Source organism: Amblyomma mixtum, chromosome 3, assembly GCF_055824585.1.
Source record: "Amblyomma mixtum isolate Tamu chromosome 3, ASM5582458v1, whole genome shotgun sequence".
NCBI classification, from domain to species: Eukaryota; Metazoa; Arthropoda; class Arachnida; order Ixodida; family Ixodidae; genus Amblyomma; species Amblyomma mixtum.
Genome location: NC_143014.1, coordinates 405,590,394 through 405,604,936, shown reverse-complemented (window position 1 = coordinate 405,604,936; position 14,543 = coordinate 405,590,394). Strand labels below are relative to the sequence as shown.

The window sequence follows — 14,543 nt, the reverse complement described above, 5'->3', positions numbered from 1 at the left end:
CGCATTGAGCCAGCAGCCTGTCGACTTGTATGCGCGTGCTGCTCGCGCCGCTGCCACTCTCTCTTTCATTGTGAGCACGCGCCGTCCTGCTCGCGGGCGCACAAAAGTGGTGTTGCCGCTCTCTGTGAGTCATGGCTGGAATTCCGCGACGTTCTAAGAGTGGAGAAACTGGTTGTGTGTGGGGCTGTCACAATAGTTCTCTGAACATCCAACGGCCAAGGACTGCCCATGTAATTCTACAGATTTCCTGGTGATGTCCTACATTCTTGGGGAAAAAAAATTTAACATTGGAAAATTGTAACGTACAGTAACGGAAATATTGAAGGTAATGGTCCACCCTTTCTATATGCAGCAAAATCTTAAATATTTTTCATCGCTCGTACCGAACAGTTGACGATAGGAAAAACGTTAATACGAAAAAAAAATGCAAGCCTATCGATGGGAGACTGCTATAGTGAAATCTTCCAGTATATGAAAAAAAAATGCGGTCATACATTTTTTACTATTCAAAAATGTTTTTGTCCGGAATTGTTGGGTATGAAATGGATGAGAACGAGAAACGGCAGGCCTCGAAAACTGCTATGGGCAGGGTGAAGTAAGCTTTTTCCTGTTACTAAACACGTTTCGTATGTTGCACTCGTAATATTATTTCTGAGCAGTTTTTGCTGTAATTCACTAAGCATGCAGTGTTTAGTAAAGCTCGCGCTAACAAAAGTCATTTTTTTTGCCGTTTTTTATTTTGGAGACTGACTACAGCTAGCGGCATTATGCAGACGCGTGTGAGGCAAGGTCAGTGATCGCCTCAATGTTCCGACTTGTGACGCCGGGCTCAATTTTCGATGTTGCTTTATATGTAGAAAATTAAAAAAAAAATAATCAAAATGTTTGCCTGCACATGAATGAGCGTTTGCATATGAGCGATGGCTCTGCAAATAAATTGTTTTGGGGATGGGCGTGCGCTGTAATCGGAATTAAAATAAATATACCAACCGCTTATCTCCGTTGTAGCGATTTACAAACTAGAGCATTTTTTCTCTTAGCCGTATATAGCAAGCAGCTGGTAGGCGCATTTCGTGCGTGTTTTCGTTTTTCTCCTCAGCCTCGCGTGTCGCCTTAAGGCCTCCTTATTTTGAGTTAAAATAAAAATTATTTCCATCATTATTCATCGAAACACGTAACAACATCCTTATTATTTGGCCAACAAACCTGCATGCACCGAAGTGCTCAGTCACCCAACGAAATTAAGCATCTTGCGAAGATGGCCGCGCCAAAAAAAAAAAAAATGGTATTTACCTCGAATTCCACGTCTTAAATGATCTCGTCATTTACTTGCGATACAGATTTCGCCGTTACGGTACCGGCTTTTTCGTCAACAATCTGCTTCACGTAGTGGGCCTGATCCATTAGCAGTTCTTTTTTTCAAGTTCGCAGCGAAAAAAAAAATTCACTGTCCACTATTTCTTTCACCCTACATCTCAGAGCGTACTGCCGCGACCGAAAGAAATGCGAACAGCGCAGTGCCTAGGCGCTCCGCTGTTGGAATTTATTTTCGTCACGCTTATACTTGGCTCGCCACACAAATAAGCTAGAGACATCCGTGATACAATAATGTACCACTCTAGCGTCTTTTTGTTACTACCGAGATAAAAACGCATTGAAGATCAATTCCGACTGCGCAGCGCGTGGGCGCCGCGCTGTTCGCATTTTTTTCTAGCGCCCCTGTACATTTTGCTAATCCTCTGAAGCTCGTCAGCGTTCAAGCACGAGGGAAAAAGCTCGGGACTGCACAAAGAGATTTGCAGGCTGGCGAACACGTGCAAAGTACGTGCAGAACTGGCTTTTTTTCAGGGGAAAGCGCGCTGCTCGCGCAGCTACTCAATGGGAGGGGTGACAGGTTTTCCCGGACAAAAATACGGAGTCGGCCGGAGAGGGCGCTTTTCACTGGCGTCCGCAGCGCCCCCCTGCGAAGCTGCGGTGCTATATGGTGACGCACGCGACCGGCAGACAGACACTGCCCTCCTGGGCCACCTGCCGGATCCACGCGTTTTCCCCAGTGAAATCTTTCGGTGAAACGAACGAAGGGTGCATTACATTCATTGTGGCGGCGGAGTCGCCCAGGACGCGACACCGTCGCTCATTCTGTCCTTTCGCGCATGTACGGCTCTAGTAGGCGCATATTTTACTCGTCGAGAGTAGTGAGCGAAAAAACCAGCCTAGTCCTTCGACAGCCACTCGCGATATGCCCTGGCTCGTTACAGCGGAAACAGACTGCTGGTATGCTCGCCTCGAAGGCTTTAGCACGATCCTTCTCTTTTTTTTCTTTGTCCGCGTCATTTCTACCAACCGAGTCTTTTTCGCGGTTCTCCTCATCTGCCCCTTTCTCTACCCTCGGCGGGGCCGCTCTATTCTCGTTCCGCACTGGGCGCCTCCTGAACTCCCCTTAGGGCTTTGTTCCTGCCCGTAAGCTTTCCTTTCCTGTTTCGCGCCTGACCTGGAACTCTTCTGCGAGTTCGGCGGCGCGCTCTAAGCTTTTCTTTTCGGGCCTGTCTTGCACCTAGAGCCGCGTTTCCTCATTTAGACAATTGTAAAATTGTTCTAGACAGATTTCTGCCACAACTTTGTCACGGTCCTGATAAACCTCCGTGCCATTGAGCCATTCGATCAGATTTGCCTTAAGATAGTAGGCAAAATCTGGGAATGACTCAGACGGCCGCTTCCCCGTGGTTCTGAATCGTCGAAGGAAGGCGTCGTCTACCAGGCGGTACTTTTTCAGCAAGGTGGCTTTCACTTTACCGTAATCATCCGCCTTTTAGCCGAGCAAGCACGTCGGCAGCCTCACATGGCAGAACCGTCGAAAGGTATTGAGGCCAAGTTGTGCGAAGAAATTTTTGGTTTTCGCACGTGCGCTCAAAGTTTACAATGAACAGCCCGACATCTTCGCCCATTTTGAAAGGTGACAGAAGGTCTTTCATTTTGGGCGGCTTCGATGACTGACTGCTCACAGCAGAGGCCGTGCCGGCATTTGCTGCTTCTGCCTGAGCTGCAGCTAGCTTCACCTCAAGTCGCTTCCTTTCTAGCTCCACCTCATCTTTCCTCTTTTGTTCCTCTAACTCCTCTTTTCTTATTCGCTCCTGCAATTCCAATTCTTCTTGTCTTTTTCGTTCCTCCAATTCCTCTTTTCTTTTTCGTTCCTCCAATTCCTCTTTTCTTTTTTGTTCCTCTAACTCCTCTTTTCTTTTTATTTCCTCCCAGTGCTCCACTATCTCCTCGTCCTCAAAACCGAGGTCCTCTATCGCACTGACAACCTGCAGTTTCTTCATTGTTTCCCCGCAATGAGTCCCTAATTCTCCAGATAAGGAGATCAGGTCCATCTTACGCAGCTTTCGCCAGTCCATGACTGCCCTTAAAGGTGCACTGAAGAGGATTCTGAACATGTCTTTTTTGCCGCGGGAACTCGATCCACACGTTCCTAGCATTCTTAGAAGCAGTGACTTATTGCCCTGTGTGGCCGATTTCCCCAATTAAAACGAATTAACGTCCGGCTCCCGCCTTTTTTTTTAATTCTGCCTCGTACGGTGGGCGGAGTCGACCAACGCGTGGAGCGCCTTTCACTCAGTCCCGTGGAGGCTTTGCTTTCGCTTTATTTTGTTTTTTAGGTTTCCATGAATAAATAGTTTCATTCGCAGATAATATAGCCGCAAAATAAGCCCGAAGAAATAAAAATACGCGCGGACTATTGGCTACTACGGACTACTACGTATTACTCCGTCGATGGCAGAGCGGCAAGCCGCCACGGGACTGGGTGAAAGGATCTCCACGCGTTGGTCGACTCCGCCCATCGTACGAGGCAGAATTAAAAAAAAAGGCGGGAGCCGGACGTTAATTCGATTTAATTGGGGAAATCGGCCACACAGGGCAGTAAATCGCAGTTTCTAAGAAAACTCGGAACGTGCAGATCGAGTTCACGCGGCAAAAAGACAAGTTCAGATTCCTCTTCAGTGCACCTTTAAGTGCTCGCTAATAATGTGATCGCTAGTCTCTTAAGGATGTTGGTGTGAAGCAAGGTTCAAATCCGAACAGGCTACTTCAACCAATGTGCACTACCAGGAAGAGCAGCACAAATTAAGACCTGGCAATACTCAAGGAGAGAAGGCAATGCATTCACCAAAACCGGAGCCAGGACACCACGCAGACGATCTCACCGCTGCCAACCAGTTGTTGCGACCCGGGTAGCATGGCCGAACCTATGATGGGACGAGGAGGATGGGAGACTGGGTTAGGAAGAAGGCAAGGAAATCTTTATACAATTATTTATATTATTTACAAAAGAGCCACTGAGAGTGACTCTCAGTGGAAGGGAACTTCTTCGCCAACTGGAGTCGACGGGAGTTAACAGGCGTCTCCCTCGGTCGCACTCAATGCCGAGTTAAATAGGGTTCGGATTCCCCAGATCCCTGACTGGGGAATAAGCTACGAAGAGCACTGTCCAAATCGGATGGACAGAAGTGGACGCTGGTGTTACCATCCACGGCAGGGGCGATGCTGGCTGTTCCGCTCTCGCAGCTCGGTCGATGGGAGGGGGTAAAGGTTTGGTTTGGTTTATGGGGTTTAACGTCCCAAAGCGACTAAGGCTATGAGAGACGCCGTAGTGGAGGGCTCCGGAAATTTCGACCACCTGGGGTTCTTTAACGTGCACTGACATCGCACAGTACACGGGCCTCTAGAATTTCTCCTCCAAAGAAATTCTAGCCGCCGCGGCCGGGATCGAACCCGCGTCTTTTGGGCCAGCAGCCGAGCACCATAACCGCTTAGCCACCGCGGCGGCTGGGAGGGGGTAAAGGATGCGTAATCAAACACGGCTGGAAATGAATCTCCCGCAGTCTACCAGCACGTGAACGAACGTGCTTCCCCGCCGGATGTCCAGATCGAACCAGCCAGAACACGAGACCTCTGTCGAGGACGCAGCCGTCCTCAATTAACAGCAACAGCTTGACTGTGCGTAGCACCACTCCGTCGTCCGGCGACCCGAGGGTAGACTCGGCTTGACTGGCGCCGCCACGTCGCCGCTGCTTCCGCTGCTGTTTGCCGCTCTCAATGCCCTCGTGAGCCCCCTTAGCATCTTCGGCCTTCGCCGCTGCTGCCGTGGTCACCTCCGCTCAAGGAAGTCCGCTGCCCTAATCCACTTAGGCTAAGAGGAGGGCATCACAAGCACTACACTGCACCGCCGCCGTCGCGAGGTTGTCGGCCTTGTCGACTGTCTTCGGTTGCTGCTTGCTCGGGCCCACGTGGCCGAAAGTACGATCATGACTGCCGGAAATGTACGCGACTTTATGGAAGAAAGTAGCGCGGGCCAGTATGAATGGCGGAAGTTGTTAATTAACCCTTTCAGCCCTGATTTTTTTTTGCTACTTCGGGAATTTTTATAAATTGTTATTTTGCTTCACTGCCACCCAAGGAACACACTAGTGCAAAAAATTTCTCTAGAACTAGCTTGGTTTTAAAGATGGCGCCGTGTCCTACATATAGGACACCAGGGCTTAGTGGTTGCAAGAACAAAAAAAGCAAAGTTTGACGTTACTCTTTATTTCAAGACTTTCACAAAAATTCAAATATTGAGAATAAACATGCTGGTTGCCTTGAGGTGCAGCTAATATGGACGTCGATTAATCCGTGTTAAAAGTTTTGAAACAGCTGGAATGAGTTCAGTGGATGAACCTTGATAAACGACGAAGTCGTAAGTAATCCTCGAGGCGGCGCACAGCATGAAAACTTTCACTTCCCACGTATTTGGTTTCCTTTTGATGTATTGTTTTATGTCTCGCTGTCCTTTAAAGGGGTAGAGACACCAAATTTTTGTGTTGTATCTCTGGGTTGAAAATAATGCGTAGCGATTCAGTGAGCATGCAACACCGTCTTAGAAGCATGAACTCGCATTATATAATTAATAATCGTATTATTTGTACCCAACAGTTTCGGTTTCGGTTCGTAGTTGCCAGGTTTTGCCAGGCTCTTTCATGACGTCAAAAACCAGACAATGCGTTGTCACGTGGGTCCGGAAAGCCGTGACGTCGTGTAGGCATGTCGTCTGCTTGACACGCACGTGGTGCGCGTAAACACGGAGAGCCGGGCGGAGGGCAAGTCGAACAGCTCCGAGTCGGAAAGAAGAGTTTTATTTCGGCGAAGACACCGATTATGAGGAATCGCGGGATGACGCAGACGAGGAAGAAGACGCCGCGGTTCGAACCCCGACAACCACTTCATTTTTGATCCGCTGGCCAGCGATTCCGAAGAGGAGGCAGGCGTCAGGCCCGACGCAGCTCAGATTGTGCCAGCGAACACCGAGCGTGTAGGCAACGTCAAATGGTAAAGGCGCGTTCACACTACGCCGACGATCGGCCGATTTCAGTCTGGCGATGGTCGGCGGCAGCGATTTTCGTGCCGTCGGCGCGTCTGTCACACTGCGCAGACGCCGACCGAGCACCGGTCGTCGCCTGACGAGCGCATCGCCGTCGCGTCGCCGAGATAGCAGCCGTCGGCCGACCCGTGTGTCACACTCTGCCGACAACAGCGCCGACCTCACGCCGACGTTGTCCCATCCCGACAGCTCGACGCTGCTTCTTCGTGCGCGCTGCTCGTCTGCTAGCTCCGTTGATGAAGGCGTCGTGGAAATCGAACTTATCTTCTATTATGGGACGAGTTTGCACTAAAGCGATGTGAAGAGTAGGCCTTTTATTATAGCACAGTCGACTTCCAAAGCGCCGTCAACTGCGGAAGCGAGACCACCTAGGCCTAGCGACGATTAGGGCAGCCTGGGACCAGCGCGCAGTTCAGGCGCGTTCACACAGGCCGACGGGACCCCGAGGTCGACGCGACAGCGACGCCGACGGTCGCGTCGGCCAACATGGTCGTTCCCCGACTAGCCAGTCACGCTGCACCGACGACGACGACGACGCCCCAACGACCAAGCGTCGTCCTAGTGTGACAACGCCGCCGACCAAAACGAGACCCGTTGGCCAACGGCATATCGGTGGCCGAGCGAAAACATTCGCCGACCAAAAACAAGTAGCGAGCTCAGAGCGCGAAGTGCAATCATTATTTAGACAAATAATGCACGCGCAGCAACATTCATCAAGCCATATGGCCACTAGGCCGACGCGCCGCACTGATCGTCGCTTGCGAACTGCCGCCCCACTGCAAGCAGGGACACGGAGCGGTGAGCATCGCTGCGCCGCTCTACCCAAGCTCCGCCCGCAACCGGTGTCGCACTTCGCCGCCGTACAGCAGTCCCCCAGAAAGACTGCTCGAGCAGCGACAAAGCATGCCTGCTTATGTTTCGAGCTTTCGGCAACGGCATCGCTCGCGGGCGCTCCGGGCGACGAACTCTTCTGCTGCCTGGTTGCCGTGGTCGTCGCTAGGCCTATAGCCTCTTCCGCATCGAAGTCGCAGCGGCCGGCGCTTCGGAAGTCGCCTGCGCTATAATAAAAGGCCTACTCTACACATCGCTTTACTGTCAACAGCATCATCTCACAATAAAATAATAGTATGGTAAATCTCCACGACGTCTTCAGCAGCGAAGCGCGCGGGCGCCAGGCGAGCCGGACCGCAACGTCGGGCCAGCGGCAGCTGCGAGGCGGTTGTGGCAAAAAGTTTGCTCGTATCACAGTCGTTACCTTTGCCAGCAGCTCAGTATTCGTCAGCGATCCTCAAAAATGACACATTTTTCACATTTCTTATCCCAGGGTTTATATATTTACGTCAAGAAAACACTTTAGCTCCTTTTTATGACGCCGGCGGACGGGATCCAGGCTGGCCGGCCGGCATGCTCGGCGTACTTCACGTTCGCACAAGAAAATACATAACATCCATGATACTAGAGAATGCTTCCTACATTAGAGCACGGGCAATATGCCTCTGCAAAAGTGGATGTTTCGGCAACGACATCGCCTGCGGCAACGCCGGGCGTAAAGCACCATCGCACTCGCGAGCGTGCAGAAAAAAAAAGACTCGTGAGCACTCGTAACCAAGGTTGCTAGGCCGCGAAACCGCAAAACTTGGTCCCGTACGTCAGAAAACTGTGCAATGACGTAGGCAATACTTGCTTGTGTTTTCTTCTCTGTTCCTACGTCACATTCATGCACTAGCGATGGCTCAGACTTCAAGAGTGAGCATTTTCACAAACTTTAAAATGAAATTAAAATATGTTCTAGACCTCCCTTAAATTTAATATTTCGCTCTTATGGTCCTCACATACAAAGGAAACGTATGGCAGTCTTTTGTACAACCTTGGAATTTGATGTCTCTACCCCTTTAAAGGGGTCGTGAAACGTTTTCCGAAAATTTTGAACGACGTGTGTATTTGGAATTGTGACCCTTCATTCTATAGTATACTTTGGTTCGTTTCATCGTCTGGGTTGAGTGAATAGCGAAAAAAACTAAATTTCGGTTTCCCAGCGCGTGTCCCCTTCAACTCACAGAAAACGTCATTTTAAGAAGCCAATCAGAGGCTTCTGTCGTCAACACAACATGGCGGCTTAGCGAGGCCTGTTTAGCCATAGTTGACCGAGGTTACAGCACGCATATTGACTCGAATGTGGCACCGTCGTCTGCTCAGAATGGAGTCTGCTAGCTCCCAAGCTGACACATGTGCGAAAACTTGGACGGCGCGCCGCACCAGTCGCCGCTTGCGAACTGTCGCCTGCAGCAAGCAGGGACACGGAGCGGCAAGCATCTTTGCGCCACTTGACTCATGCCCGGCCCACATCCGGTGTAACACTTTGCCACTGCACACCAGCGCCTGCGCGCTGCTTGGCTACTGAAGTTCGCACCAGAAAAGACAAAAGAGCGATGTTATCAGAAAGACTGCCGGCTGTACTCGGGCGGCCACAAAGCATGCCTGCCCACGTAGCGCGCTTTCGGCAACGGCGCTAGACGCGGGCGCGCCGGGTGACGAACTGCACTGCTCTCTGGCTGCCCTGGTCGTCGCTAGGCCTGTTTCGCACCGAAGCCGCGGTGGACAGCGCTTCGGAAGTAGCCTGGGTTATGATAAAATGCCTGTTTTTGGCATCGCTTTACTGTCAACAGCATCGTCTCACAACAAAACATATGGTCATTGTTGCGGTGCGCTCGGCAGCGGAGCTATAGCGGACGCCAGGCGCGCAAGCCGGACCGCAACGGCCGCGGGCAGCGGCAGCTGAGCTGCGGTTGTGGCAAGAAATTTGCTCGTATTACAGTTGCTGCTTCTACCAGCAACTCGGCATTGTACAACGATCGTCAAAAATGATCTATTTTCCACACTTCTTGCTCCCAAAGTTTATTATTTACATGAAAAAAAAAATATTTAGCTCATTTTTATGACGCCAGCGGACGGGATCCAGGTTTGCCGGCCGGCCTGCAGCCTCGCTGTATTTCACATTCGCACCAGAAAAGACAAAACAGCGCCATGCTATCAGAAAGGCTGCCTGTTATATTCGAGCGCATGCCGAGCTTTCGGCAACGACGCCGCCTGCGGACGCGCCGGGCGATGAAGCTGCGATCGAGGCTTGCCGGCGGCCCTGGTCGTCGCTAAGCCTACCTGGTTTTGCATCGATACTATCGATACCGCAGCTGAGGGAGCTTCGGAACTGGTCAGCGCTGTAAAAGGTACTACTCTCGTCACCCCTTTAACTGTGAACCTGTCCCATAATAAAATTAAGATATGCTCGATTTCCGCGACGCCAGCGGAGCTAGCAAATGCCAGCTATGCGAGCGGCGACCAGGCAGTAAATAAAGCGGTCATTTGATGAAATTTGCTTGTATCGCCGAATTGAATACTGCCAGCAACTCGGCATCAGCCAACGATCCTCAAAAATGATTCATTTTTGGCATTCATCTACTCCAGTGCTTGTTATGAGCGTGAACAAATAATACTAGCGTGTTTTTCTGACGCCGGCGGCCGGCATCCAGGCTGACAGGCCGGCCCCGAGAAACGCGTCCCCATGTCATTATGACGCTGGCGCTCTGCGCACTCGCATTCTGCCCCTTGTCAGTGCGACGCGCCGCGTGCGGCCTGTCATTGACATCGGTTGGGCGCAGGCGGCGAGCTGCTGTCAGTCGTTGTTACGCCGCTCGCAACGGCACGTCGCGCGCCCGGCAAGTAGCAGTCATGCCGAGAGACCGCGACACCTCTGCCTGCGGGAGCCCCGACCGTGAACCTCCGAACCCGGTCGTGGACTCGAGCCTTCATCTCTATCGCAAGGGGTGGGTTGACTCGCAGCCCCATCTGCAAATTATGCCTAACCCTCTTCACGCTTCTGGAATATATTTTTCTCCAGCAAAGAACAGAAGCGCGGAGCCGATGCGCGCCGCGATAGCTGACTCGTTCGTATCGAGTTCATGTAAAGATAGAGTCGTCGAGATGGGCTGGCCTTGCTCAGCTCGATTCTCTGACTCAAACCACCGCTGTCAAGGAACACCACCTAGATAGGTTCACGTAAGCAAGGCTATGTCGAGCCGCTGATACTGAAGCCAATGAGGATGGAGAAGCAGAACCGAAACCGAAACTGGTCCCAGGTCAGTGATTGATGTATGACCACGCGCTGCAGTTTAACAGAGTGCAATTACGCGTGCAAATAATTGGAAAACCTTGTTTCACTTTCTGAATTTATCATAAAGCTATTATTTTAGGGCAAACGAAAGTTGAAGATATCTCTACGTTTCTGAAGATCTTAAAATGACGTAGTCGAGTAGTGCGTGTGTCAGCCGACGGCGGCGCATGGTCGTTTCATGAGCTCGAAAAGGCAGCGATTTCGAATGGGCTTTATTAAATGCAGACTCAATATTGAGTCGAAATATTTCGGAATTAGCATGTCTAATGTGTATGGAAGCAGTAAAAATTAAAATCGGGCAGCTTCATTTTCTTTTCACAACCCCTTTAAACGGAATGATTTGCTCATCGTTGCAGAGATGCTCCTCGAAAGAGAGGTTTAGGCAGGCATCTTTCAAGAAATGTGTCCATATCTGTTGTGACCTTCCAGAAAGGATAATTGGTGGTGTGGTCTTATTACAAAGCTTGTACGCGCATTGCGCGCGCCGTGCTTCCATGGAACACAAACGGACGCTCGGGATAGAAAGAGCGTTTATTCATCCCGATCAGCCAGCTTACATAGCGTGACCGGGCGAGGGTAAGGGGAGGAAGGGACGAGGGAAAGCGTGAGGAGCATGCGCTTGGCGTTCGCCGTTGTGAGGCATAGCGTTCGCAGTAGTGAAGACATAGCGTTCGCCGTAGTGAAGGCAGGGCGTTCACAACAGGTCTCCGTTCACGTCTGCAATGTGCAAGCAGATTCTAGCCGTGGCTAGCGAAAGACACCCACCGCTAAATGCTGTGAAATCAGCTTTCTGATTTCTTCTTCCTCATCTCAACGGATTTTCCTTCTTGATAAATAGAATACATGTTTGTTTCCTCGGCAAGAACAGCAAAAAACACTCTTCGGCACGTACCGAGAAAAATACGGATACGAGAACGGGGTCGGTAGACCATCAAGATCATTCTCATTCTCGTCACCAGATTATTGAGGGTGACACGTGGCTGCTAGCTTATTGAAAGCTCTCCTGCACCACGACCTGTCTTCCGGTGTTGCTTTGTCAACTTCATCACCGGTGGAGGCAGCCGAGAGCTCAAATCCACGTCGTCCTCAGCGTCTTCAACCTCCGACACGTAACCATCCTTCAGTGCAGCAAAAATGACATCTGGATCCTCGAGACGCAGATGTCTTAATCGAGGCCGCTTTGCCGTTGAGTAAGGTCACAGTCTTTGCCTCTGCAATAAAACAAAAACAAAAATTAGGCATTACCAAAAAAAAATATTCCGCACTGCATGCAACACGCGCCGGTGGTTTACACCCACTGAAGCCTGGTGTCCTATATATATAGGACAGACATATCGCGGCGTGCTGCGACAAATGTACTAACCGCACAGAAAACGTTCTGCAACTGTTAAAGCCTTTAGAGTCTTTAAAACAACCTGCAAAATTCTAATCGCGAACACGCTCTTAGGTATGGAGTAAAAAAATGGCAAAATAGCACTTACCATTGCAGCCGCCGTTCCCATCTTCCGCCATTTTGTTTGTTTACTCTCGGCGCTACGATGAGGAAGACGAAGGAGAAAGTGCTGTCTATGCTTATAGGGATGCCTTGGGAGTCGGCTCAGTTCTTGTTTTAGATTATTGGGCATTTTAATCATGACTTATAGCCGTTTTGCTTCGTGTCCTTTTTATAGGACACCAGGGCCGAAGGGGTTAAGCGACGGTTCTTTTGCGCCGCGCTCATCGCGATGGTCGAACTGGGGAAGGAAAGAGTGCGGTGTGGGATGAAGACATCTGTGTAAGCGTATGGGGAGAAGCTTAAAAAGGATTAGAAAAGGGAGGAACTGCCGAAGTATGTCAAGCCGGGACTCGGCAGGTCAGCACTGGCTTTGCAAGAGGCGGATATAAGACAAAACCCCCAGGCTTTCGTTAATGTCGCGGGCAATTGTTCCAAACTTATAAATGAAGTACGACTCGCGTTGCTCCGTTCCCAGGTGTTTTTGAACCCACTCTGTAAGACTGTTAAATCAAATGCGTCAAATGGGTGTTTTTTCTCATTAATGTGTTTTGACAAGAGGAGGTTAGGTAGAGGTATGGCTTGAGAGCGGTGGTTATTAAAGGGAATTCGTAGAGGGTTAACCGTCTTCTCAATGTACTGTATACTGCACAAACTGCATTCTAGGAGGTAGAATAAAGCCTGATTTAAAGCCTGAGGCTGTGCTTATTGCACAGCTTATTGTTTGTATATGTTTACAGACCTGGCATTTACTTTTTGCTCATGGTCGACACCCCAATCCCAGATGGTTATACGTTTCTTAGTGTACTAGAATGTTCTGAATCTTTTTCGGTCGGCTGTATACGCTACGTGACGGGGAGTAGTGAAAATTTTAGCCAGGCGCTCGCTTTGTTCGAGCATGTCGAAATGTTTTTTTAAGTATTTTGTTTACGTTGGGGAGGGTTACTTGTGAAGGTAAGTACCAAGTTTGCCCAGCGATCTGTTTCTTCGCTGCGTTGGCGTCTGTAGTGTTTGTATCACGATAAGCAAACGGCCAACTCACGGCCACGTGCCGGTATTTGGGCACCGCCCCCTTGCCTGTCTGTATCTCGATATAAGCACATGCGTGTTGGTTTTCGCGGGGAGTCGTCGACCAGCGGGACGCGCGGTCTGACGGCCGGCTGACAATAAACCCGAGTTCTTGTTGTACCTCGGCTACAGTGTCGTTTCCCTTAGCAAGACACGACAGCGTCCCTCTAGTATTTCCTTTCGGTTGAGTTTAGATGCCCTTTGAATGGCATCGTCGACAATGACGGGTGATATCGTTGCTTGGTGAGGACTTCTCGCATGCGGTTGGAATTCCTTATGAAGTCTTAATCTTGGGAACAGATTCTTGTAAATAGATGTGCCTGAGAGTATGATATACTCGCTTTAGAGGGACGAGGATGACAACTTTTAAAGTGTAAGTATTGTTGACGGGCCGTCGGTTTTCTATATACGTTGGTGGTAAGTGGGCCTTCCTTTACCTAAATCTATACATCTAGGAAGTTAATTGTACTGTGGGAGTACGCGTGAGTGAACGATATGTTGGGGTGGACAAGGCTGACTTGTTCAATAAAATGTAGGAGTTCCTGCTCTGTGTCCGACCAAATTAAAGACAAATGTCATCCAAATAGCGTTTCTATAGGATGGGCTTAATGAGAGAATCTTGCAAAAATCTAGATTCAGTACTATGCATGGTCATGTTGGCGTAGGTGGGCGCCATACCTGTACCCATGGCTGTGCCATTAATTTATAAATAGTGTTGATTGTTGAATTAAAGTTGTTGTATTCGAGTAAGATTTTTGCAAGTATTTCTAGAACACGTGGAGCAGGGGACTCCTCCTTTCTATCCTGCTTGTACGCTTCGGTCAGAGATGTGATACAATCGGAATCAGGAATGTTAGCGTAGAGAGGCAGAGAGGATTTATTGACAGGAAGGGCAGAGAGGTTGGCCTGATGTTACCAGAAAGGCTTCTTCCGGGAGTTTAAAACCTGCTATTTCGCGAAAGAAATGGTTGGTGTCGCGTTTCTAGGTTGGGTACCTGTGTTGTTGGAATATGTCTGATTAATGTGTCAATGCAATTGGAATTTGGTTCCGTAATCGTACGAATGCAGGGCCAAGATTTTGTGGATTTTCGGTGGCAAGTAAAATCGACCTGGCGACGGGTGTGGTGCGGTGAGGGCTTTAGTTAACCGCAGGGTTATGTCCCCATTTTTCGCAAGCTGATCCAGAGCCTCTGCTGTATACTGTTGGTATTGTGGAGTTGGGTCTCCTTCAAGACGCTGATAGAAGCGAGTGTTAGAGAGTTGTAATATGCCTTCCTCAATGTATGTTTTGTTATTCATGACTACTGTACTGCCTCCTTTATCCGCTGGAGTGAAGTTCGCGGTGCTGTACTTTGTGTTTCCGCATCCGGTTCGCGTTAGTGGAATGCCCATTGCGTTCT

At 49.9% G+C, this 14,543-nt stretch overlaps 1 pseudogene; it reads right to left on the bottom strand.

Moving 5' to 3' along the window:
• Positions 1-2,179: 2,179 nt before the first annotated feature.
• LOC149357477 (uncharacterized) lies at positions 2,180-3,395 on the bottom strand (annotated as a pseudogene).
• Between the last annotated feature and the right edge of the window lie 11,148 nt (positions 3,396-14,543).